The sequence below is a fragment of the Lissotriton vulgaris genome, chromosome 7 (assembly GCF_964263255.1).
Source record: "Lissotriton vulgaris chromosome 7, aLisVul1.2, whole genome shotgun sequence".
NCBI lineage: Eukaryota > Metazoa > Chordata > Amphibia > Caudata > Salamandridae > Lissotriton > Lissotriton vulgaris.
The window spans coordinates 288,864,039-288,890,526 of NC_141695.1; positions in this window are offsets into that span (position 1 = coordinate 288,864,039).

Sequence of the window (26,488 nt, forward strand, 5' to 3'; positions counted from 1 at the left end):
CTCATCCAAAATGGTCCTAGGCTTCTTCCAGCTACAGAAGTCCTGTCTATACATCTAGACGCTCTCCTACAGAGGTTTATTCCCATCTCTGCCAATGATAGTACTGGATTTCCACCCTGCTGGGTGCAGACTGTAATTCTATGGAGGCTCTGGGCATTTATGGCTTCAGTTCCGGATAGCTCTATGTGTGATAGTCATTTCAAATGAAGAACTGTGACAACTGCCTTTTTGCCTGCCAACTGTTTCTATACCCCTCCCAGAAGACTTATGCCTGCCCAGTGGTCACTGTTAAACCATTACTACATTCCTATTTCTAGATGGCAACTCATTGTCTTACCAGAGGGAGGTTCATTAACATCCAATCAGGAACTTGTATTCAGTTTCTGGAGAAAGGCTGTGGGGCAAATTAGTTTACTCCAATGCACCTCAAAGTGCATTTTTATAAGGTTACGTTTCCAATAAAGTTATCAAAACATTAATGTTGATATGGAATTTGATTTTTAAAACTAAGGGCATCATTAGGATGGCAGGCGGACCTCACGGTAAAAGGGACCGCCCGCCATAAGGGTGGGGGTCCCATGGGGGCAATTAGGATGCGCCCGCCACAGTGCAAAAGAGGCGGACGGTCTTTCCGTCCGCCGCGGTCCCCCCCGCCATAGTAATATGGTGGGGGGGAAATAGGTGGCGGGCGGGGTCGGATCACGGGCGGGTCGACCACCGCCATGCGGGCGGTGGCCATCCGCCCGTGATCCTAATGGGCCCCATGTGTAAAACTAACTTTTATTCAGTTACTCAATTATTTTTACCTGGCAAAACAAAATAGTGACTCAGATTCAGACCTCTTCGCAGAGCATTTAGCTTTACCCACACAGGGGCAAGCAGCTTTTTTTTCTAACTGTTCACTGTGGGTGCATGCGTTTCCTTTATATCTAGCATGACCTACTTTTATATATGAAGCACACATACCCTTAGGGCGTACATGGCACATTTTAGGGGTGACTTATATAATACATATGCCCTTTATTGCCAATCACTTTTCCTTCCATTGTGACACTGCAGTGCGTTTAAGCTGCTGTCTAGCCAGAGCACAATGATGCTCTCTGGAGTCACACTCTTTTTGTCACATTGGTGGGTGATGAGGATACACAGTGCAGCCCAAATGGGACATCTAGCATTCCCACCACTGTATTTTTTGCACTATCTACGATGGTCTTATTTGAAAATTAATTAGGACGAATAGATGAAAGCAATGTACAGTACATGCTTTAGGGAAAAATCACACACACTGTGCCATTGTTTAGCAGTGTCATAGCAGGCAGAGTCCTGCAGCCAGAAAAACCGAACATTAAAAGTGATTTATTTCCTCATAGCTACAAAATAGGCCATATTGTTGTCACAGCTAAAGCCTTGTTGTATGTTTTTTATCTAGATTTTGAGGTCTGTTTAAATATACTTATTGTTGTGGGTTTTCGTCGCCATTTTCAACAGCATCAGATATTGTTCCTGGTTGGTGGTGCTGTACCACAATCTTGTATCTTTTCCTAGCATCACTATTTCACATCCATCTGACGTGATGATCAATTTGTAAACCAGCAGCTTGACTTCCTGCAGCACCCACCTATTGACACAGCCAAACTCTAGCTTGAGTCTTAGGCAATGAACAGTAGTGGAGATGCAGAAAGAAAGCACCTCATTCAGAAATGTGTCTTTAGCCTTGTGGAAACACCAGCACTTCTGGACCAACCAGACAGGGTACACCTTTGTCAGATGGATAATGAATTTAGAATTATAAGCAATGACCAGTAGTCAAATGGATGAATATCTTCAATGCAATTATGGCTTTTGCCAGGGCAGTCTTGATCTTCTGATAGGGTAACAATTCAAGCTAGCCTTGAAGCATAACTGTCTATAAACAGTGAACTGTTCAAGTGCAATACCATTTAGTCATGAGACTAAAGCTGTACATCCACATGCCACAAAACACTACCTTGCTGTTGGTTTGATTAATTCCGAGCTAATTGGCACAATACTTTGATACTGCTATATGAGCATGATGTAGGCCTGAGTAGAGCCTATCTGAATAAAATACATGGAATAATAGAGGGCAGGTAGATGCTCACTCCCAAGCTTAGGAGCATGGTTTTCATTCAGTTGCAAAACTGTAGCAATATCCACCACAAAATGAATAAATAGGATGGGAGTGAGTATGCAGCCCTGCTTGACAACACTGATGCTTCTGGTTTGTTACTCATATACTTGCCACATGCTTATTTGACCTCAACCCACTTATATTGGTATACACTCTGGATCCCTTTCAATAGTTGTGGGGAGATGCTGATTAAGTTCAACTTGCACCATAGTAGGTATAGGTTGCTGGAAACAATTTCCTCATCAGGTCTACAAACCAGCAACACAGTTTTATTTATGATAGCCAGCATTCTTAAGCTGAATACCATCATACGTTTATGAAAAGTGAAACAGAATATGGATTGGCTTTTGTTTGTAAGCCCAATCAGAATTTGCACATGGAAAGCTCTGGGGAAAAACTTCATGGGATGGCTGATTATAGCTGGAAAACAATGGGTTATTGGTTAAGGGGTGGGGGGGAGTCTCTCTCAAGCAACAACCATAGTCTTTGTCAGGGTGCACCACAAAACCCACTAAATTAAGTTATGCTTAACCCTCTGGTATCTTGGTACAAAGCAGTCAGGCTTAATTTAGAAGCAAACCGTAATGTATTTATGCAGAACACAAACAGTAATACATAAAAAATACAACACAGGAAAAATCCCAACCAAAATAAATAAAATGATACAAGAACGACAAAAACCCAATTAATAGAACCAGAGACATTCAATTTTGAATTTATAGGTAGGTAAAGCACCTAAAAGTACAAAGCGCCACTCACTGTCATTTCGTTATGCTAGACTGGCAGAAAGATATAAATTGAGGCTGACCACAAAAGAGCTTAGGCCAGATACAAGGACCAAGTTAGTCCCACTGAAAAAGTATCTTCCCAAAGTCAGGTGCCAAGAGTTCTGTTCACGGTGGAGGAGATCTCAAGGAGCAGGGAGAACATTGTGAATGGTCGTCGCTGTAGAGCAAAGAGCAAGTCTGGTGTTGCGGACTGTCATTGCTGTAGTGCAAAGATTCGGTTGGTGGTTGCAAATGGTCATTGCTGGAGAATCGCATTGGCGGTCACCGTGGGCTATCGTTGCTGTAGTTTGAAGTGCAGATCTCTCGTTGCTGGCGGTTGCTGTAGAGTAAGCATGAGCGTAAAATCCGTTCCGCTCGCGGAATTTGCGAATTTTTGGCAAATCCGCAATCCGCGAATTCTCGCGAATTTCCCAAAAATTCGCAAATTCGCACGCAGCGGATTTTTTTGCTTGGTGATACAATATTGCGGCGCGCTGCGTTCACTTACCGTCATTCAGCGTTTGCAGAGTTGTTTTTCTCCATGATTTGCGTGTGCTGCGCCATTTTGGATCTTGCTGCGGGATCCCGCGGGAGTTTGTCGACCGCGATTACGTCATCGCGGCTTGCCACCTTGCACAGCGAGAGTTTGTCAACGTGAGTACGTCATAAAGGCACGTGATCACGCCTCGCGGGAGTAAACAATTGAGAACACGTAGATGCGGCGGGCAGCAACAATCTCGCACTCGCGAAATTGCAAAATTTGCAATTCTGCACAAGAAATCCACCAGCAAGCAGCGTAAACCTTCTGAAAATGATGATTTTTATCAGAATAACTCCTCAGGTTGACATTTGCCTGCACTTTTTTTTGCAAGGAGTCCATTTGGGGGCGGGGGGATTGGGAGGAAGGAAGTGCCCCACAGTCTCCAACTTCCTCTTCCTGTCCAGCAGGCTCCTCCCAGTGCTTTGTTCATGTCCTGGTCACTTTGATTTGGATCTTGACCTGGAAGGATTACTTTTTGTGGATGCTGCTGGATATTTGGATTTGAGGCCTTTTTGACTTTCTTTGGATCACTTTTGGATTAGAAATTTCACAAGTAAGTTTGTTTGGGGCATTACAGTTGCTGCAACTACAATTTTGGAATTTTCGATTTTTGGGCTGTTGTTGGGGCCTTTTGCCCAGGGGTACTCAGTGGTGCATGGACTGAGTCTTTCTGTGGGGTCTCTTTAATGTAAACATCATGGAGGGCATGGATGGCATTGGATTGTGGTGATTTTTGTATGTTTTTCGATTTTCTGGGGTGTTGATGGGGCCTGTCCATGTGGGTGGGGGCCATTTTGAGGACTGGTGCAGGCAGGGCCTGGCCATGTGGTGGGGGTCTAGGGGGCATTTTGAAGCCAATCAGTGTGCTTTGTTGTGCCATAGGCCTGCACCCAGTCTGCCATGCTTTTATCCATTATGCCCAGGGGTACTCATTGGTGCATGGGCCTAGTCTTTCTGTGGGGCGTCTTGAATTTGAACATGATTGAGGGCATGGATGGCATTGGATTGTGGTGAATTGTGTGTGTTTTTCGATTTTTGGGGGTGGTGTTGGAGCCTTTTGCCCAGGCGTACTCAGTGGTGCATGGACTGAGTCTTTCTGTGGGGTTTCTTTAATGTAAACATCATGGAGGGCATGGATGGCATTGGATTGTGGTGATTTTTGTGTGTTGATGGGGCCTGTCTATGTGGGCGGGGGCCATTTTGAGGTCTGGTACAGGCAGGGCCTGGCCATGTGGTGGGGGTCTAGGGGCCATTTTGAAGCCAGGCAGTGTGCTTTGTTGTGCCATAGGCCAGCACCCAGTCTGCCACGCTTTCATCCATTATGCCCAGGGGTACTCTGTCAGTGGTGCATTTTATTGGTCTTTCCATTTTGGGGGGTGGGTATAATAAAAATGCTTACTTGCAAACTATTAATTGAAGCGCTACATATGCAACATTTATTTAACTGATGTTCCTCTGGCTTCATTTGCTTTTAGGTGCAGAAAGACGAATCATCAGCCTCATCGTTCCTCATCAGTGCCAGGAACAAGTCTTGCTGCGGTGTGTGCAGCACAACGTCACGTGTGGCCACAGACAACTCTGCAACTTGTGCAACTGCGGCCTGCTGTTCTGACATCTGAAGAAGATGGCCTAAAAAAAAGTTGCCCGTAGCTCCTTTAGCAAGAAAGTTGCCAGTAAGGAGCAGAAGAAGCAAGTGGCGCCACTTACCAAAAAGACTGGTGTGCCGACCGCCACATTTTTTGGGAAAAAAAGTACGCCTGCAGCAGCAGCGGGGTCTGCTGGGGACCAAGCTGGGAGCAGCACCCCCGCTCCATTGGGCTCAGGGCCACCACCACCACGCCAACTTAAGTCCAAGCCCTTGAGTACTGCAGAGGCAGCCATTATAGTTGTTCAATCACCATCGACCAGTGATGTTAGCTCATCGCAATAAAGTAGCAGCATCCCTCAATCAATACAGGTTGTTGTAACTCATCTGACGAGTGTTCAACAACCACAGCCGCAACAACAACCACATGTGCAAGTACAAGCCCAAGTACATGTGGGAGGAGAGGCGGCGCAAGGAGATGTGCAAGCAGAGGTGCATGGAGCGGCACAAGTGCCCACAATAGTTGTTCCTCCTGAAGTAGGGGCACATCAGGAAATCGACATTCAAGCCGAGGTATCATTTGAGGAAGCCATTCCTCCTGGTCATTCATTGTCTTCCAGATCCCTAGCAAGGAAAAGATCAAGGATGGTGTCTACATCTTCTTCAAGCACCCTTCCTTCTGATGATATGGATGAAAATTGGGAACCAGCACGGCCATCTGAGAGAGAGGCACACCATGATCTGACAAAGGTAGCTAAGCGTAAAAGGAAGGTCCCCGAAAGTCTCATAGTTATGGAGTGTGATGATGACGCTGAACAAGAAGTGGCGTATACTCCTGCTGATGAAGACTCTCACGACGACGACGCAGTCATCATAAACATCACTCCAGGCTCAGCGGGCATGCAGCAAACAGACATTTTTACCCTAGCCCGAAATGCTGCTGAGCGTGATGTTGGCGACGTGGGAATGGGACCACCACCAATGCAGTTAACTAGTACACCACCACCGACCGCTTCCATATTTTCTCGCCAGAAGGGACCCCCATCCACCTCGACCTCCATTTCCTCAAATAGTGGTGCTGCAAGTGCACAACGTAGTAAAGTTCGGCAACACACATCCTCCACTTCATCTGGCATTAGCATTCCCAGTATCGCCTCCTCCTCCCCCCACAGACATTTGAAGTCCGCAGTTTGGAGCTTCTTTAGTGTTAGCCCAACAAGGGAAAACATATACATTTGTACCATTTGTAAGCTTCGAGTTAGTCGTGGTAAGCTTGGTACCAACTATCGTACCGGAGGCCAGAGAGGTCATCTTGAGAGACAGCACACTGTCAAATGGCATGCGCACCTAAAGGAGATCAAGGAAGCCCGAATTGTATCCGTTGAGGTTTCATCTGATGATGATGAGGAGGAAGAAGCGTCAAACATTTCTTCACTTACACCCAGTACCCCTGTCAGCAGCACACCCTCTGCAAGATATATGAGCCACACTAAGAGTGTGGGAGAGAGTGAGACACCAATGCGAAAAAGTTCATCATCACTGAGCGTAACTGGATCGAAGAAGTCCTCATCATCCCGTAAAATGGTCCAGCCCACCATTTGAAGCATGTTGTTTTCAGATGTGCCATTTGAACGCAACCACCCAATGACGCGTCTGTATAACACTAAGCTGGCTAAAATGCTAGCGCTGGACCTTCTCCCTTTTTCTTTTGTGGAAGGGGTTGGTTTTCTTGAATTAGTGGCAATGCTCCGCCCTAAATGGAAGGTTCCTAGCTGGTTCTATTTTGCCAGAGTTGCGGTTCCAGCACTACATGAAGATGTACTGGAGGTGATTGAGGCAGCTTTGCAGAAGAGTGCTGTTCACACTATACATCTGACAACAGACATGTGGACCAGTTACCAAGCCGTTAATTACATGTGCATCACTGCACACTGGGTCTCTTTTTCAGGGGTTCAAGCAAAGCTAAACGCAGGTGTTGACCCGGGCAAAGTTTTTGAACCTGCTCGGAAACATGCAACACTAGCCATGTTTGCCATGGAGAAAAGTCATACAGGGGAAAACATTTAGCATGAGTTTAACACAAAGGTCTTTCAACGGCTGTCCCCAAGAAAACGCATGATTGGTTATGTTTCCACGGATAATGGCGCCAATGTAGTTAAGGCCATGGATAAGGGTAACTATTTCAGAGTGCCGTGTTTGGCGCACTGTATAAACCTGGTTGTTAAAAAATTCTTGCGTGAAGAAAGTCCAGTGTGCGAGTTACTGACCACCCGCCGAAGAATGTGCACACATTTCAACCATTCTTTTAAGGCCTGGAAGCTGCTGAGGTGCCTGCAACATGAACGTAAACTGCCAGTTAAAGCACTCATCCAGGAGGTGGTAACACGTTGGAACTCAACCTTCTACATGCTTGAGCATCTGTTTGAGCAGTATGCGGTAGTCGATCAGTATTTCTTTACACAGGGTACAGCTATGAAGGACCTGAGGATACAGGTGGAGCAATGGAAGCTAGTTAAAAGCCTGACAGACATGCTTTGTCCTTTTGAGGTCTTCACGCGTGCAGTCAGCAGGGAGGACTGTAATTTGGGAAAAGCTATCCCATTGTTGCGCATGCTAGAGCACCAACTGAAGGCGGTGTCTTCTACGTTTCAAAAAGAGGAAAAAAAGGAACAAGCATTTGAGTTGGCGGAGAAGTTATTACAGTGCCTACTTTGCGATGAACGTCTTCAAAAGATCCACACAGAACAGCATTACATTTGTGCCTCTATTCTGGATCCACGGTACAAAAAGGCATTGGCAGGCAGAGCATTCTTTCCTTTTGATGACACAGATGTTACAAAGTATAAACATTGGCTAGCTGTGGCAGCCAGTCGGTTTGAAAGAGAAGGCAGGAAATTGAAGGAAAAGGCAGTACATCAGCATCAGCAGGCCATCCGGAGTCAAAAAAATCCACTTCTGCATCTGTGGCAGAAGTGAGTGATTTTCCCTCTCAGCTGTTAAAGACACCAGCAACCGTATCATCTGCACCAGACACAACAGTAACATTGTGTGAAGAAGAGGATTGGCTAACTCAGCTTGGGTTTGCTACTCAAAAGGTCCCAGCAAAAAGTAAGCAAAGTGGAGGAACCCTGGAGAACCTTGAGTCGATGGTGCAGGACTATCTGAATGACTCAACATAGGTCTATGTTCATGAAGACCCATAGGCGTATTGGTGGAGAAGTGTGGCTCAATGGTTAGAGGCGGCAGACCCGGAAGCTGAGATCGGCCCAGGACCAGGGTTCGATTGCCAACGTGGCAGGGTCTTGGGTCAAAATGTCTGCGGGCCTGATAATTCTCACCTCGGCGCCTACTCTAACCTTGGGTTCCACTCTGCAACTCTGGGCAATAGCTTGCTTAATCTTCACAACGGCCCCTTCAACGCAGGGGATGCCTGGTCTCACCTTGGGGGTGCCCAGAAGGGACCATCTCACAAGGAAAGCCAGGACGGGTTCCCCAGCGGTATACAGCGCCGGGACGCCCGCGGTGCGGGCAGCTGTGCGCTTTACAAGTATACAACATTTACATTTACATGGGAAAAGAGAAATGTGGCCAAAGATCACCAACCTGGCTATAAATTACTTGTCTTGCCCACTCGTAAGCGTGTCTTCTGAATGTGTTTTCAGTGCTGCTGGTGGCATTGTAACTTGCAAAAGGACCTGCCTCTCGCCCAAAAATGTGGAGAGGTTAACAATGATCAAGATGAATCAGCACCTCATACCACCAGATTACAAAATACGAGAATGCAACTTAGATGAGGGAAGTTCTTCTCTGTTAGGTGACCTACTCCCGCCTGAATTCGCAGAGTTTGAGGACGAGCTCTTCTTCCCTGACACCGAGCCCTGAAAATGAGTCAATGAATCACTAACTTTCTTTTTCGTCCTTATTCACTTTTATTCCTGTGTGTCTGTCATTCTTTGTTTTGCAAAATCTATATAAAAAAAACTTTAATCACCTAATCACAAAAACAAGCCCATCAGCAGAACTGTCTTCACTTATTTGCTTATTGATTTGAAGGTGCCGCAGTCTGCATTCCTCAGGTTCACAAGTTCACAAGAACATGCTCCTCTATCCTCCTCCTCCAGACTCCGATTTCCCTCAAAGCAGATGGCTGGATTACGCCCAATGAAGAAATTCTCTGCACTTGTGAGGGTGTTCTACTTCTTTGCGGGTGAGTTGACGGGTCTGGGGCCATTGCTGGGAATGTCTAATACCGGATAAAAGTGGTTTGGACAAAATCGGAGGCGTACATTTATTTGCGTTTTTGCTGACTTGCTTGTCTTTGAGGTGCTGTTTCGGGGGGTTCCAGGTGTTTTTGGGTGGGTTTTGGGGTCTGGGAGCACTGCTGGGTATGGATACTTTTGATTGCAAGAGGTTTGAAGCGAATCTATGGTGGCAAAGGGGAGTTAGGGCCTAACTGCAGAGCGCGCGTGGAGTGATTTTGGAAATTTGCCTGAACATTTCTAAGTCCCCATTTTTGTAGTTTTGCTTTTTGGCTGTTTGGGGGTCTTCTACTTCTTTCCGCCTGGGTTGACGGGTCTGGGGCCATTGCTGGGAATGTCTAATACCGGATAAAAGTGGTTTGGACAAAATCGGAGGCGAATTTGTTTTGCGTTTTTGCTGACTTGCTTGTCTTTGAGGTGCTGTTTGGGGGTTCCAGGTGTTTGTGGGTGGGTTTTAGGGTCTGGGAGCACTGCTGGCACAGTCTAATGTTGATTGCATTTGTTTTTCAGGAAATCCATGGTGGAAAAGGGGACTTAGGGCCTAGCTGCACAGCGTATTTGGACTGAATTCCAGGTATTAGGCCCATTTTTGCTTTTTGCCAGTTTGGGGGTGTTCTGCTTTTTTGCGGGTGGCTGCAGGGGTCTGGGGCCATTGCTGGGAATGTCTAATACTGGATAAAAGGGGTTTAGACAAAATCGGAAGCAAATTTCTTTTGCATTTTTGCTGACTTGCTTGTCTTAGAGGTGCTGTTTGGGGGGTTCCTGGTGTTTGTGGGTGGGTTTTGAGGTCTGGGAGCCCGGCTGGGTATGGATACTTTTGATTGCAAGAGGTTTGAAGCGAATCCATGGTGGCAAAGGGGAGTTAGGGCCGAGCTGCAGAGCGCCCGTGGAGTGATTTTGGAAATTTGCCTGAAAATTTCTAAATCCCCATTTTTGTAGTTTTGCTTTTTGGCTGTTTGGGGGTCTTCTACTTCTTTCCGCCTGGGTTGACGGGTCTGGGGCCATTGCTGGGAATGTCTAATACCGGATAAAAGTGGTTTGGACAAAATCGGAGGCTACATTTTTTTTGCGTTTTTGCTGACTTGCTTGTCTTTGAGGTGCTGTTTGGGGGGTTCTGGGTGTTTGTGGGTGGGGTTTGGGGTCTGGGAGCACTGCTGGCACAGTCTAATGTTGATTGCATTTGTTTTTTAGGAAATCCATGGTGGAAAAGGGGATTTGGGGCTTAGCTGCACAGCGCATTTGGACTGAATTCCAGGTAGGCCCAAAGTTTTCGGAGTGTGGCTTTTCCCGGGTTTTGCCTTTTGGCTTGTTGGGGGGGTTAAACTTGTTTTCTCCCGGTTTGACAGTTCTGGGGCCATTGCTGGGAAGGTCAAATACTCAAAAGAAAGTGTTTTGGAGACAATCCCTGGGGAAAAAGTTTTTGCATTTTCTGAGATTTCGCTCACTCTACCGTTTTCGGGGGGCTGTTTGTGGGGGTTCCTGGTGTTTGTGGGGGGGGGTTTGCGAGTCTTGGAGCAATGCTGGGTATGGATACTTTTGCTTGCTTGCAAGTGGTTTGAATACAATCCATGGTGGGTAAGGGGGGATTTGGGCCTACTTCACTTTCAAAGTACGTTTTGTCACCAATTTCTACTAGGCCTCGTTTTTGGAGATCTGATTGGGGGTCTTCCTCATTTTTGCGACTGGGTTTATTAAGGGTCTGGGAGCACTGATGGGAAGGTCTAATTTTGTTCTAAAACACAGTTTACAGTACACCTAGCTTGAGGGGAAAGATCCGCTAAGTTAATTCGCCCATACTTATTTATCCTTCAAAAGGACACTCAGACAGAGTACGTACTTTCAAAAATATTGTACTGTCTATTAGGAAACTCAAAATGTGACTTTTTGCACTACACAGCGTACATACCTCATATTTATTTGTCTGTGATGTTCTAATATCACTTCCTGTTTTTCCATCAATAATTACAGGCCGGGTTTCAGCCTGTGCAATGGGAAAAAAAGGATGAAGTCAGGCTTCACATTAGCGAGCCGCAATTCAGCATCCGCCAGGCAGGCATTGGATAGGGTGTCTTCTGGTCACCAACATTGATGGACGGAGCGTCAGATGGAATGGAGGAATCCCGCTAATAGGAGGAATGGTTGGATGCATGCAACTTACCAAATGCAACAGGACCACTACAACAACATACAGATACAGTATCCGTTCTTTTCTAATTATCTTTTAAGTAATGTTATTGCTGTGAACTTCTATGAGTGTGACTGCATTTCTTTGATCTCTGCTTCTAAATTCATCCCTACAGCCATTGTATAGGTTTTACTTCTGCTATTTTTCAGACCTAATTTAATGTACGAAGTGTTTCTCTGAGTGCAGAGATAGGCAAGTGAAAACGCATAATTATTACTGCAGCCCTGTACTGTCGCATTCTTTCATTCATGGTTGTCGAAAGTACTACTTACTTTTCAGTAACCATGCATGCAGTAGTGCATGCACTTCCTTTATGTCACTTAAAAGATTTATGGATAGCTTTGTACCCAAAGATTTGTTTATCTTTAATTATTGTTTGTCCATGCTGTGCTTTTTTTTTCTTCTCTCAACAAAACTTTCCCAAAAACCCCCATTCCCATCCATATTCCAAAACCTAACCCTCTTCCCCTGGGCTGTGTGGTTTTGATTGATGTGTGACTGAATAACAGCAATAATTCCACACACTTGCTGGGGAGGATAAGGTCATAGCAACAGGCTGGTGAAGGAATCCGAGGATATATTCTTACTCAGCTTGACACTGAGTCACTATTGGCAAATAAAAGCAGATTTTCATGTGCGCCATCAACTTGATTGGTCATCAAGAACATCCTCCTCCTAGACGTGGCAAATTATTACGCTACTGTGTCCTTCACCTTCAGTACTATTTCTTGTTGTTGTAGCCAATGTCAAAGAAATTCAACGCAAGTACTAGTTATACTTTCAATACTTTACCATTTGTTAGGCTACATTGTGTCACTGTTCTAGTGTACTGTCACCTGCTATATTCTCTATCATACCATTTTAATGCTACGGTAAGGACAAACAAGGTTTCATTTTCTTTTTTTTCAGATGCTGCAACTGCCACTGTGTAACACCACAAGTACCACCGCAATGATGACATTTCATCCGCCCAGGATTGCCAACCTTAATCGCCATTTCCCGTGCAGCCAGCCCTGTGCCTAGCCCTATTTCCAAACACAAATTACAGGTAAGATAAGCGTTTTTGGGGGAGGTAGTATAATGGAGTATTAGGAGAGACAAGAGACTGACGGTCCTAGGACTATTGAATTCACTTACTCTGTGAGAGGCACTTAGTTTTGAAAACATTTGGGCAATTAGTACTTACACAACTTGAATCAAGATGCCACTTAAGTTTCAGGAAAACAAACTTACTGTTAAACCCCCACCCACCAGCCTCAAAAGCAGTAAAAAACACATATGCTAAAATAAAGTTTAAAGTATATTTATATATCCCTAACATAAATAATCTCCCGCAAGACCCAACCCACCCCCCCGAACCCCAACGAATGTCCGTGAAAACTAAGTCCAAAAAAGTAGAAAACCCACCTCCCAATTCCCACCCCCCAGAAGTCTTTAAAAAAGGGGCAAGGGACAGTCTCCTACTACTGCTGGCTGCTGTTGACTTTTCGGGCCAGGTCGGCATGCTCCTTGTGGAGGGTCTCGAGCAGGGTTTTGGTGTTGAGGAACTCCTGCTCGAGGTAGGACACCCTAAGTGAAAGGCGGTGCACGCGTGCCTTGCACCTGCTGTGTGGGGCAGCTGATTTCTTTGCTGCTCGGCGGTGGCGGGTGGCTGTGGTACCCCGGCTCCGTACCGCTGGAGACCTGCTGCGCTGACTGGCTGACCCAGGGAGCACGAAGGAGGATGCAGGTGTCGCCGTGGATGTTGTCAACGTACTCTACGTGTCCTCCTCCTCCTGGGCCACCAGCCGCCGATATTCGGCGACAGTGGCTTTCAGCCTCCGTTGCCGGGCCCTTTTAGCCAGCTCCTTCCGTGTTGGTTTGGAAGGAGCATCTATATGTAGAAAGAAAGACATAGTCTGTAACCAATGCTCTTTAAGATTAACACAAAATGATTCAGCAGAAAATTGTGTCACAGTAGAACTAGCAACTTGCAAGCGCAGTACATAACTATTGTGGCCAGTATCTATCTAACCTCCCACTTCTTCATACTTGCTCTAACATTAGTGGGAGTTTACGGAATCAATTCTACGAGCACTATGGACTCACTCCATTAGAGTCGACTATGACAGTACACCAGTCTTATTCTTCTTCTTCTCTCTTGTTTAGCAAAATTGGTACGTTAACTTCTGCAAGCCGGCATAATGCCAGCGCAGTCAACTTGCACCCGAGAAAAACAGACGCCCGCCATGATGAGTGAGACAGACTTGCGTTACTGTACCAGTCCAGTACATGCAGGTGGTGATGCTCTTACTTTTCTATTACGGGTGGCACTGAGAATACTCTGTTACAAGGGCTACTGCTTAATTAATTTAACTTTCACCCTACAGTGCCAATGAATACTAGAAAAGGAAAATGAAGAAGATAAATAATCTGATTATCTATCACTGCACATGGTATGTATTTGCTTACATATGGGATGACTTTAGGTGCTTTGCTTTTTATTGAGTGAACAGTGATACATCCAAACATGAATGACCAAGTTCTACTAAACTTATTAACGGAAGTAGTGAGTGGCCATCGTAATAGCCGGATATATGCTGTGCTTACAATACAAACTACTGCTACTATTCATGGCAGTATTCGGACAAAATTACAACTTCTTTTCCTTGCCTTTCCTACACTGGGACGAACGTGCAGGTGCGGTGTTACATGCTCTTCAAAGTAACACTTAGCTCATCCAGTGACCGTCTACTCTCTCTAGATACACATATGCTATCTAGGAATCAGATAGTACCATGATCCAGGTATCCATCCATTCAAACTATATGTCAATCATTTTTCTTCATTTCTCTCATCTGGACCAACCTTATGTTTTCTCAAAGGAAAACAACCTTTTCATTTTATTTGGGAAACCGCAAGCCATACATCCGTGCTTGACTTGCATTTGAATTTCAACCAAAGCATATATTGCGCACACATACAGTTTATGTTTCACCCACCCAGGCTGTTCTCCTTCCACCCATCCTTGCTTCATCCTTCACCCAGCCATGCATCATATTCCTTCCCAGCCACCTCGGGCACCAATCAAACACATACCATTCTTCTTTGTCAGTCATCATTACTTTTAACTTGCTCGTCCTTCCACACTTACTTACACCCTTCTTTCGCTTTTCGTTCATCCCATCCATCAAGTTCATCTCAGATCTGATTTGGATTCTCGAAAAAAAAAATCAACGCTGAGTTGAAGTAAATTTAGAGGAGGCTACTACCTGGTTGATAAAAACTTTGTTCTAAATTTGAAAGTCTGCCTAACAGTATAGTAACTTAACTGTAGAACATATATACTTCACCCGTGCAGAGAGCAGACTATGCAGTCTGCAATGTCAATAAGTAAGGAATATAAGAGCTTACCACTGCCGCCACTACCGTGGCAACCCGCACAGCTGTTTTGTCCGGTACTTGCACCGCCTCCTCCCCAGAAGTGTCCTCCTCCACCTCCGCGCTGGGCCCAGCACCAGATGTTCCACCTACAAAGTACATTTAAGAACGTTAGATGTCATAGACATACGCCACTCACTAGTATTTTGTCTAGGAATGAAGAAATGTGAATACAGAAACCAATCTAATAATTTGTGACTGTCTACTCTAAAGTAAAAATTTCCTTTTTCCAGGTAAGGGTGTTGTCTTGCTGCACTTTTTGGCACAACTGATGAATGCTTGCTTTTTAACACGCACCATTTTTCTCATAACAGACAGAAGCTTCACTTCTAAGAACAAATCATCATCACTAGGACGGAGTGACCAACGATTCAGCACCAAAAAAAAAAAATTAAAGTTCAAACCAGGTGAGGGCTCGGCTCGCCCACAATAAATGTGTGAAATAAATCACTAAGCACTTTTCCATTTTTAATTAACCATTTATGTTTTATGACAAGCTTGATTTTAATAAATATTTTATCTTTTAATAAAGCTTTAAAACTTAAATAGACTCTGTTGTTTTTGGTCAAGAGTGAATGAGCAAAAGGTTTTGCAATTTGCAAGCATGAGTCCGTGCCTCTGACTCTTCTGGACTCTGACTCCGTACTCTTGTCCTGCTTTGGATAATCATCATTGGGAATCAATCATCAATGAATTCGGGAGCTAAATGACTCTGCCACACTATCTAGTCAGTAAGGAGATTGGGGGTTCTTCAAAGTCTGATATCACTGAGGTATGTGGAAAGTCTACCTGCGCCTATTATAATTGATAAACAATGCACTATTTAGTGTCCAAAATTCTGTTTGAGCAGATTTGTATCTTATTCTTTCTTGGTGGTCATTCACCTTTTTATTGCTGGTAATTGTCAAAGCATAAACATTTAGAAGACTTGAAACGACATTATGGACAAACCCAGAGGACTGCACTCAGTGCATAGAGCTATTGCTGACTAGAATGGGAGTTTTGTTTAACAGCTTTTGCCAAATGTGGAATCTTAGTTAGCTACACAGACAGACTAATAAGAATAATCTAGTAATACCACAGGGAGTCATAGTAGAGGCAGGATAAGAATTTAGATACAGTCTACAAGAAGATCAAAGACGATTTAGAAAAAATCGAATGAGGAACGCTAGGAAAAAATAGGTACTCTATATTAAAATTCAAACTTACCGGGGCCAGCAAAGGAGCCCTCGCCTGACCGATCCTAGCCTTGAACAGCAACAGCAGCAGCAGCCGATAACCCCTCCTCCTCTGTCCTCTTGCCCCTGGGAGGAGCTGATGTACAACATGAAAGAAAGAAAGACCCGAAAACATGGATGATTGTTGTCAACCAAATCAAACATTTCAAAAGAACAATAACAAAATATTTTGGCGAAATAGCAAATAGACAACTATTCCACGGGATATATTGACCTATCTCATGTGGTCTACTACGATATTAGTATTGCTTGATTTGCAGGACTGTTGACTTGGAAAGTTATGTAACTCACTAAACAAACTACTAAAAAGGTTTGCCTAGGACTGGCAGGCAGCAGTCCGCAGCACGCGAAGTGACAGACAAACTCCATCGTGATTGCAGATCAGCGACAACACTAAAAAGTTTCCTACTACATTAACCAGTCATTAAAATACTCAAACTATCAATCCACCACCACTATTTCTTCTTATTGCCAGGTGTACAAAGGAAGGACTGGACTTGAGTCTGTAGGGGCAGATTTACAAGCCCCTTGCGGCTCTTTTGCTCCATTGTTGCGTGACTTTTGTGACGCAGCGGCAGAACAAAAGAGACGCCATGGTACGGCGTATTAACAACGGGACGCATATGGGAGATGCATTACGTTGTAAAGCCCTGCACCATCAGGGGGCGTTCCGGCGCAAGGAAAGGCGTTCCTGCGCAGGAACGCACCCTAAAAGTGGCTGAGGGAAATCTGCAAGATTTCAATCAGTCACTTTTAGGACAATGATGCGTGGCTCAAACCCTGCGCCTGCTTGAAGCAGACGTACGGCTTGACGCAGCATTGGGGAGATAGGGCACCCCAGAGCATTGCTGGAGCTGCGCCATCATTGCGACGCAACTCCAGCAAAGCGCCGCCTTTACGGCACAGATGCGTAATGCGTCGGTGACGTTTTGGGCCCATGGTGCGCCGCATTGTAAATACGGCGCACCATGGGTGGTGGTTGCGTGGCGCACAATTACTGGCGCATCCCTGCTACTTTGCAGGGATGCGCCGGTAATTGCAAATCTGCCCCTTATGTCTAGCATTACGCAGTTCTTTAAACTACACTCATACATAATTTCTCAGGCCAATGAAATGAACACAAAATCGAAAACAAATAAGCATAGTAGCAACACTACTGAGAAGGCGAGCAGTGCACCTGAAATGCACAGAAGATTTTGAAATATAATTTACCTACAATGTAATCGGCAGCATTATTGCTCTTGGTAAAAAACAAAAATTTGCAATATAATAACACACAGACCAGGCGAAAACAGAGTAGTGATGAAATAGCTACTACTACTCACCACGCCTGGGGATCTCGATGCCGAGCAGGTCGAGCAAGTCGCGTTCCCGGTATAAACACCATGGGGTCCATTAGGATGTCGGGCGGTGGCACCACTGCGGTGCTGGCGGGGCGGAAAAACGCCTTTTTCCGCCCGAGAGCAGCAGTACTCACGTCCGCCATATTAGTATACCAAACCTTAGGTCAATTCCCATCCACCGCAGAGCGCCTCGCACCACATCAAAATGCGCCCGCCACTGCGGCGGTGGGAACCAATGGAGACTCTCCGCCGTGCGGAATGACGTCCGCCCATCTCCACAAATTAGGATGGCCCAAACAGGCAGACGCACCGCAGAGGAGACACTGCCCAACCTGAGACGCGTAAACTCGACAGCGGAGTGCGATAGAAGAGACCTGGTCCACACCACTCGGTCACGACCCCCAGGGACCCAGCTCTACATGTGTTTCCGGTGCTGTACTTGCTACAGTACTATTATGAAATGGGCCGCCGCGGGCGCCGCCGCAGATACGCAACTACACAAATACAACACACAAAACACAGGCTGACACAGGGTGCAATTCCACCACAGACACCCTGCTGGGGGTAGCAACACACCCACAAGAGCACCCACACATTACCCACCTGCCGCCATGTCACCCCACTGCATCCTGGACACACATCGACTGCGAACCTCCAGCAACGTCCCGGTCACTGTCACATCACCACAGCGGTCAACACATGCGCACAATGCAGAAGGCAGGGCCACTCCAAGGCATGGGCAGGTCACAAATACCACAGGGACACACCACCCCCAACCCACATCAACACACCCCATCAAGTCACAGGCCAGGTGCCCATCCTGTGCACCCCGATGCACAGCAACAAGCAACAAGCACAGCAACAAGCAAGCACAATACACACCCTGCACCACACAACAAACAACCAGGGAGACAGCTACTACAGGAGTGCCTGACAAGGAACACACAATACAGTGCCACACACACTGAAGGCTGCCAATACTTGCCAGTACATACACACACAAACAAACACACACCCTGGGTGTAGCCACAAACATAACACATACACAGGGAAGCCTGAACAGATGGCTTCCCAAAAACAACACACAAACACCACAGAAACACACACAGAACCCCAACGGAAACAGACATATCCTGTCAGCCAAACTGTTGAAAGGCAATGGTAGCACAAACACAACATGAGTGCACAACATCATCACTCAGGAACAAAACACACACAACATACCACAAATCACACAAGAAGTGCACCTGCACAGAACTATACTGCCACATAAAACCAACCACAGATGCACATGAAATTAAAAATCAACAAACACCACAGGACATCAGGGGATGCACATCAGGCAATGCCAAGGCCACATACACACAGCACTGTATGCACAACAAGCAGTGTGTGCACAACAAGCAATACAGCCACACATAGACATGACTGACACAACCTCAACACACACAACACTAATCAGCACAGCACAAATACAGCAGCACACCCAGGAAGTGAAGCAATACCACAGCTAACGCACATACATTCAACACAACAACAGAATGCACCACTCTGGGATACAAGAGCAGAAACATCTTCACCAGAGCAATGGGCAGCACACACAGCTGAAGTGCACATGAGCAATCCTCACTGATTAATAGCACAAGAACACCACACATAAACCATTGGGGCAATGTCCAGAGTGGAACATCACTCTTGGCCCAAGAACTGCACCACAAGGCACAGTGTTCCAAATGAAGTGATGGGGAGGCACATACACATGTAAATCAAGGGGACAGCTGACATCAAAGTCAACTGACTTGCATGTCAGTAGTAGACATGTAAGGGGTGTACCATATACAAATAGAGGGAGTTCTGACCCATAATGGCTAGGCACAAGTGGCACACATAGGGGATGGCATTACACCACACACTCCATGCCACATACACCATGCCATACAGGAGGAGACAAGGCAATTCATGAGAAACACAAACACAATGCCAGTGAGGAGCAGCAGGGCCACACAGTCTACACAAACACACTCAAGGCTAATTGATGATCAAACAAACACAAAACTGATGTGCAAGTCACACACTTTGCACACTCATAAGTGTCCAAAACAACAAGGAGGAGTCAGACAGAACTGCATGGACACACCAACACACTGCACAGTGCACAACAGACAACTCACACAAGTGCATACACTCATTTACACAGGGCAGGGCAATCCAAACAACAGGCACACAACTCCTGGGTGACACATGTGTGTCTATCACAATCCAGGGGCACACACATCCACACCCACTACAAAGTCACACCCTTCACACTGCACACCTCTTGACCACCCAAGAGCACACATCACACGTAGGCCAGGGGACCAGGACTAAGGGCCAACACAAAATTACCATAAACATACACAGCTGGGCACATATACAGGAATAACACACATACATCATGACATTGCCCAGCCTGCATGCAAACCTGTGCAAAGTATCACACCCTGTGCTGGCAGTGTCCCCCAACCTGACATGGCAACAATGTAGCCAACAATAGCAAACCACTAAAAAGAGAACTGCATGACAGGTAAAAGAGCCATCACAGATAACACTAGTATCAATGTCTGAATGGACTGAAGACACTGTCACCCCTGTCTACAAATGTGATACGGGCAAAGAGCCTGGCAATGTTGAAGTGACGCATATGGCATGGGGCACAGGCAACTAAATGCACACACCAAAATAACTTTAATCAGCAAGGACACTGACAAAACACACAACAGGAGTAACTGTCTTTATTCACATATTGCACAGATGTGACAGTAGAACAACAGTAGACAAGAGCAAGGCACAAAATGCTGATCGTATGCAAGATAATCTGCACAGGCAAACTTCAAACAAGAAGGCCAGTTTCCATGGCACAGGGGAGAGTCCAACACAGCAGAGCAACAGGGCCAGTGTCCATGGCAGGTGGCACGGCAAGTACATGAGAGAAGGCACAGGGGAGAGCACAACACAGAAAGAGCAACGCAACAGGGCCAGTGTCCATGGCACAGGGGAGAGTCCAACACAGCAGAGCAACAGGGCCAGTGTCCATGGCAGGTGGCACAGCAAGTACATGAGAGGCTGCACAGGGGAGAGCCCAACACAGAAAGAGCAACGCAACAGCGCCAGTGTCCATGGCACAGGGGAGAGTCCATCACAGCAGAGCAACAGGGACAGTGTCCATGGCAGGTGGCACAGCAAGTACATGAGAGGCTGCATAGGGGAGAGCCCAACACAGCAGAGCAACAGGGCCAGTGTCCATGGCAAGTGGCACAGCAAGTACATGAGAGGCTGCACAGGGGAGAGTCCAACACGGCAGAGCAACAGAGCGACCGTTGACCCTGCTCGCAGGCAGGTCGCTCCCCACGCCACCATACAGCCGCCAGCTGCCTCGCTTACTCCAGCTGCCTGCCGCCATTTCCCTGCTGCCTGCCGCCGTCTCCCGCTCCTTCCTTCCTGCCGCTGCGTCCCTGTGGCCCCGACCCCCTGATCCCCATTGGCCACTCGCTCCCGCCTCCCAGCTGCTCCTCCCTCCCTTTCCACCTCTTATGGAGGCCGCGCAGCGGGCGCGCCGCTGGTGTGCCGAAGGCAAACCCGTCTGTGCCCGTTGGCGCCTGGACCGCGCCCGAACCCCTGACGCATATGGCATGGGGCACAGGCAACCAAATGCACACACCAAAATAACTTTAATCAGCAAGGACACTGACAAAACACACAACAGGAGTAACTGTCTTTATTCACATATTGCACAGATGTGACAGTAGAACAACAGTAGACAAGAGCAAGGCACAAAATGCTGATCGTATGCAAGATAATCTGCACAGGCAAACTTCAAACAAGAAGGCCAGTTTCCATGGCACAGGGGAGAGTCCAACACAGCAGAGCAACAGGGCCAGTGTCCATGGCAGGTGGCACGGCAAGTACATGAGAGAAGGCACAGGGGAGAGCACAACACAGAAAGAGCAACGCAACAGGGCCAGTGTCCATGGCACAGGGGAGAGTCCAACACAGCAGAGCAACAGGGCCAGTGTCCATGGCAGGTGGCACAGCAAGTACATGAGAGGCTGCACAGGGGAGAGCCCAACACAGAAAGAGCAACGCAACAGCGCCAGTGTCCATGGCACAGGGGAGAGTCCATCACAGCAGGGCAACAGGGCCAGTGTCCATGGCAAGTGGCACAGCAAGTACATGAGAGGCTGCACAGGGGAGAGTCCAACACAGCAGAGCAACAGAGCGACCGTTGACCCTGCTCGCAGGCAGGTCGCTCCCCACGCCACCATACAGCCGCCAGCTGCCTCGCTTACTCCAGCTGCCTGCCGCCATTTCCCTGCTGCCTGCCGCCGTCTCCCGCTCCTTCCTTCCTGCCGCTGCGTCCCTGTGGCCCCGACCCCCTGATCCCCATTGGCCACTCGCTCCCGCCTCCCAGCTGCTCCTCCCTCCCTTTCCACCTCTTATGGAGGCCGCGCAGAGGGCGCGCCGCTGGTGTGCCGAAGGCAAACCCGTCTGTGCCCGTTGGCGCCTGGACCGCGCCCGAACCCCTGGACCCGGCAAACGCCACAATACCAGACTCTGCTACGACGCCAGCACTCTCTACGCACTCAACGCCGGCCAAAACCCCATCTGCTTCCAAGCCGCCGCGAAACGGACTCACGGACCTTTCTCCTGCCACACCTGCAGCTTCACCTGCGACAGAACCACCAAACCTCCAAGGACTGGACCCAATCATCTCTGCTGCATCCTCCTCAACACCCGCTCTGCACGCAAACACGCTGTCGAGCTCTGGGATCTGCTCAACACCTCCGTCCCAGACGTGGCCTTCCTGACTGAGACCTGGTGGAACTACTCCTCGCCGCCCGACATCACCATAGCCATCCCAGACGGCTACAAGATCACCAGCAGGGATCGCCCCAACGGAACCGGAGGAGGAATAGCCATTGACCACAAGTCCACCCTCGAGGTCGCCACCCACGCAGACGACACCCTCAAAACCGCCGAACACCTGCACTTCCGGATCCACACCGACCCCAACACTACCCTCAGAGGAACACTCATCTACAGACCACCCGGACCCCGAGCTCAATTCAGCGACTCCATCGCCGACCTCGCCAGCACCCACGCACTCACCTCCATGGACTACATCCTCCTCGGGGACCTGAATTTCCACCTTGAGAACAACAAGGACGCCAACTCCGCCACCCTGACCAACAACCTCGCGAACCTCGGCCTCCGTCAACTCGTCACCGCACCCACCCACGCCACTGGCCACACACTGGACCCCATCTTCTCCACAGCCACCCACGTCAACTTCGACCACACCACTGAACTCCACTGGACCGACCACCGCTGCATCCATTTCACCTTCAACAAACCAACCACGCACCACCGCACCCAACAGCTGCTTTGCCGCTGCTGGAGCGAAGTCACCGAAGACCAGCTGATCACCACCCTCGCCCAGAACCCACCCACCGACCCCACCAACCCAGACGCCGCAGCCCGCAAACTCAGACAGTGGATCGACGACTGTGCCAACACCCTCGCCCCACTCAAGAAACCCTCCAACAACCACACCAGCAAGAGAGCCAACTGGTTCACCGACGAGCTGCAGACCTCCAAAGGCGCCTGCCGGAAACTGGAGAAGATATGGCTCCATGAACGCACTCCGGACAACCATGCAGCCCACAAGGACGCCACTCGCAGACATCACCACCTCATCAGAATAGCCAAGAGATCCTCCTTCAAAGACCGCCTGGATAACAATGCACACGACAGCAAAGAGCTCTTCAGCATCGTAAAGGAACTCTCCAACCCCAGCGCCAACGCTAACGACATACCACCCTCACAAGAACTGTGCAACTCACCAGCCATCTTCTTCCACCGCAAGATCGCTGACATCCATGACAGCTTCAACACCATAACCGCCCCGACTACGCCAGACCTCACCTCCCCTGTGAACACCACCAGCGGCAACCGCCTGACCTCCTGGTCCAACGTCAACGACGACGAGACACGCAAGGTCATGAACTCCATCCATTCAGGATCTCCGTCAGACCCGTGCCCACACCACATATTCAACAAAGCAGACGCTGCCATCGCAACCCCAACTACGGAAGGTCATCAACATCTCCTTCAAAACAGCGACATTCCCGGAAAGCTGGAAACAGGTCGAAATCAACGTTCTCCTCAAGAACCCCAAGGCGGACTCCAAGGACCTCAAGAACTTCCGACCCATCTCCCTGCTCCCGTTCCCGGCGAAGGTCATTGAGAAAATCGTCAATATGCAACTGGCCCGCCACCTGGAAGACAGCAACATCTTGAACCCGTCCCTGTCCGGGTTCAGACGAAACCACAGCACCGAGACAGCCCTCATCGCCGCCACAGACAACATCAGGCACCAACTAGCCAAGGAAGAAACATCAGCCCTCATCCTCCTGGACCTGTCAGCCGCCTTCGACATGGTCTGCCATCTCACTCTAAAGACACGCCTCCTAGAATCCAGAATCCAAGAGAAGGCCCTTGACTGGACCACGTCCTTCCTCTCCGGCAGAACCCAGAGCGTCCACCTCCCCCCCTTCCGATCCGACGCCACCGACATCATCTGCGGCATCCCCCAGGGCTCATCCCTCAGCCCGACGCTGTTCAACGTCTATATGGCCCCCCTCACACAAGTGGCCCACCAACACGACCTCAACATCATCTCCGACGACATCCAGCTCACCCTCTCCCTCACCAAGGACCCGCACACCACCAAAACCAAACTCCACGAGGGAATGAAGGCCGTCGCCGACTGGATGAAGAACAGCCGTCTGAAGCTGAACTCGGACAAGACGGAGGTACTCATCCTTGGACCCACCCCCTCAGCCTGGGAAGACTCCTGGTGGCCGACCACACTGGGAACAGCACCGACACCCACCAACCATGCATGCAACCTAGGATTCATCCTCAACTCCTCCCTCTCCATGTCTAAACAGATCAATGCCGTCTCCTCCTCCTGCTACAATACCCTCTGCATGCTCCGCAGGATCTACAATTGGATCCCGACCGAAACAAGAAGAACGGTGACACAGGCCCTTGTCAGCAGCAGACTGGACTATGGCAATGCACTCTACGCAGGAATCCCTGCCAAACACCTACGACGACTACAACGCCTCCAAAACGCCTCCGCCCGACTGATCGTCAACATCCCTCGCCGCAGCCACATCACCCCCCACCTGAGAGACCTACACTGGCTCCCTGTCAACAAGAGGATCACCTTCAAGCTCCTCACCCATGCACACAATGCACTCCACAATGCCAGTCTAGCCTACCCAAACAGCAGACTCAGCTTCTACACGTCCACCCGCCCGCTCCGCTCCGCCAGCCTCACCCTCGCCGCTATCCCCCGCATCCAACGAACAACCTCCGGTGGCAGATCCTTCTCCTACCTCGCCGCCAAGACCTGGAACACCCTCCCTACCCACCAAAGCAGACCCAAGACCTACTCACCTTCAGAAGACTCCTCAAGACCTGGCTCTACGAGCAGTAGCGGCACCCCCTCCCCTCAGCGCTTTGAGACCCTCACGGGTAAGTAGTGCGCTTTACAAGTACTAGTGATTGCATGATTGATTGATTGATTGATTGGACAGGGCCAGTGTCCATGGCACAGGGGAGAGTCCAACACAGCAGAGCAACAGGGCCAATGTCCATGGCACAGGGAGAGCCAAAAACAGCAGAGCAACAGGGCCAGTGTCCATGGCACAGGGGAGAGTCCAACACAGCAGAGCAACAGGGCCAGTGTCCATGGCAGTTGGCACAGCAAGTACATGAGAGGCTGCACTTGGGAGAGTCCAACACAGCAATGAATGACAATTTCAGTGGCCAGGGAGAAATGCGGAGTCAGGACATGAGAAGCTGCACAGTGAGTGTGTTTGACTGTACCCTTCCATAACCAGCAACACACCCAGGTGGTAATCAATGGGCAGGACTAGCACACCTGTATGAGAGACAGGTGTATGAGGGGGACCACCACTCACATTTGGCTGTCAGGCGGACTTGGAGCTGGCTGTGTGTTGGGGACAGCAGGAACACTTGACTGGGGAGACAGAGGCCCAGGTGATGTAGGGCTATCAGTGGTTTGGCAAGCTGGAGGGCTGTTTGGACCAGATGGTATATTGGCACGTGGAGGTGGAGTCATGCAGACCTGTGACACAGTGTGGGTGGGAGAGGTTGGAGGGGTGCCCTTCCACTTCTTGGGAATACGAAATGGCTTCCCTGTCTTGGGGTTAATGGGAACTGGTGATGACACAACAGGCACACACACCAACTGTCCCGCATCAGGTGCAGACACTGGCACTCCCTCTGGTGACGTGCTGGATCCTGCGGAACACTTCGTCTGGCTACGCCTCTGCACCACCTTCCCCTGCTTGCTAGGTGTCCCACTTACAGTGCCCTACTTTGCCTCTTTGTCAGGGGTGGCCCGACAGTGCCCTCCTTTGCCTCTTTTCCAGGGGTGGCCCCGACAGTGCCCTCCTTTGCCTTTTTGCCAGGGCTAGCCCCAACAGTGCCCTCCTCCACCTGCTTCACTGGGCTTGGAATTGGAGTTGATGTGGTGGGGGAATGTGGCCCTTTGCCCTTCCTAGGTGTACCCTTGCCATACAGCACCTCCTCAGTGGGCACAAACACTGTATGCCTAGCTCTGCGTGACGTTTTAGGGACAGTACAGTCCTTTGCTGGTGATGCCTCTGAGGCATGTGAGCCTGATTTCTGCCTCATTGCTTTTTCAGCCTTGCTCTTCCCTGACGGGCTCTTGTCTTTGCATTCTGGGCTGGCTCTGCTCTTCTGTGGGGATGGTGTCTGTGGGTGGGACCGCTTGGGTTCTGTCTGCTGTGTGCTCCTTGTGCTGTATTGTGTCTGTGACGCATGCGAACCGTGGTCACTGTCATCTGATGTGGCCACTGACTGGGGGGTTGACAAAGGCACCTGAGCAGGAATGGGAGCATTTGCC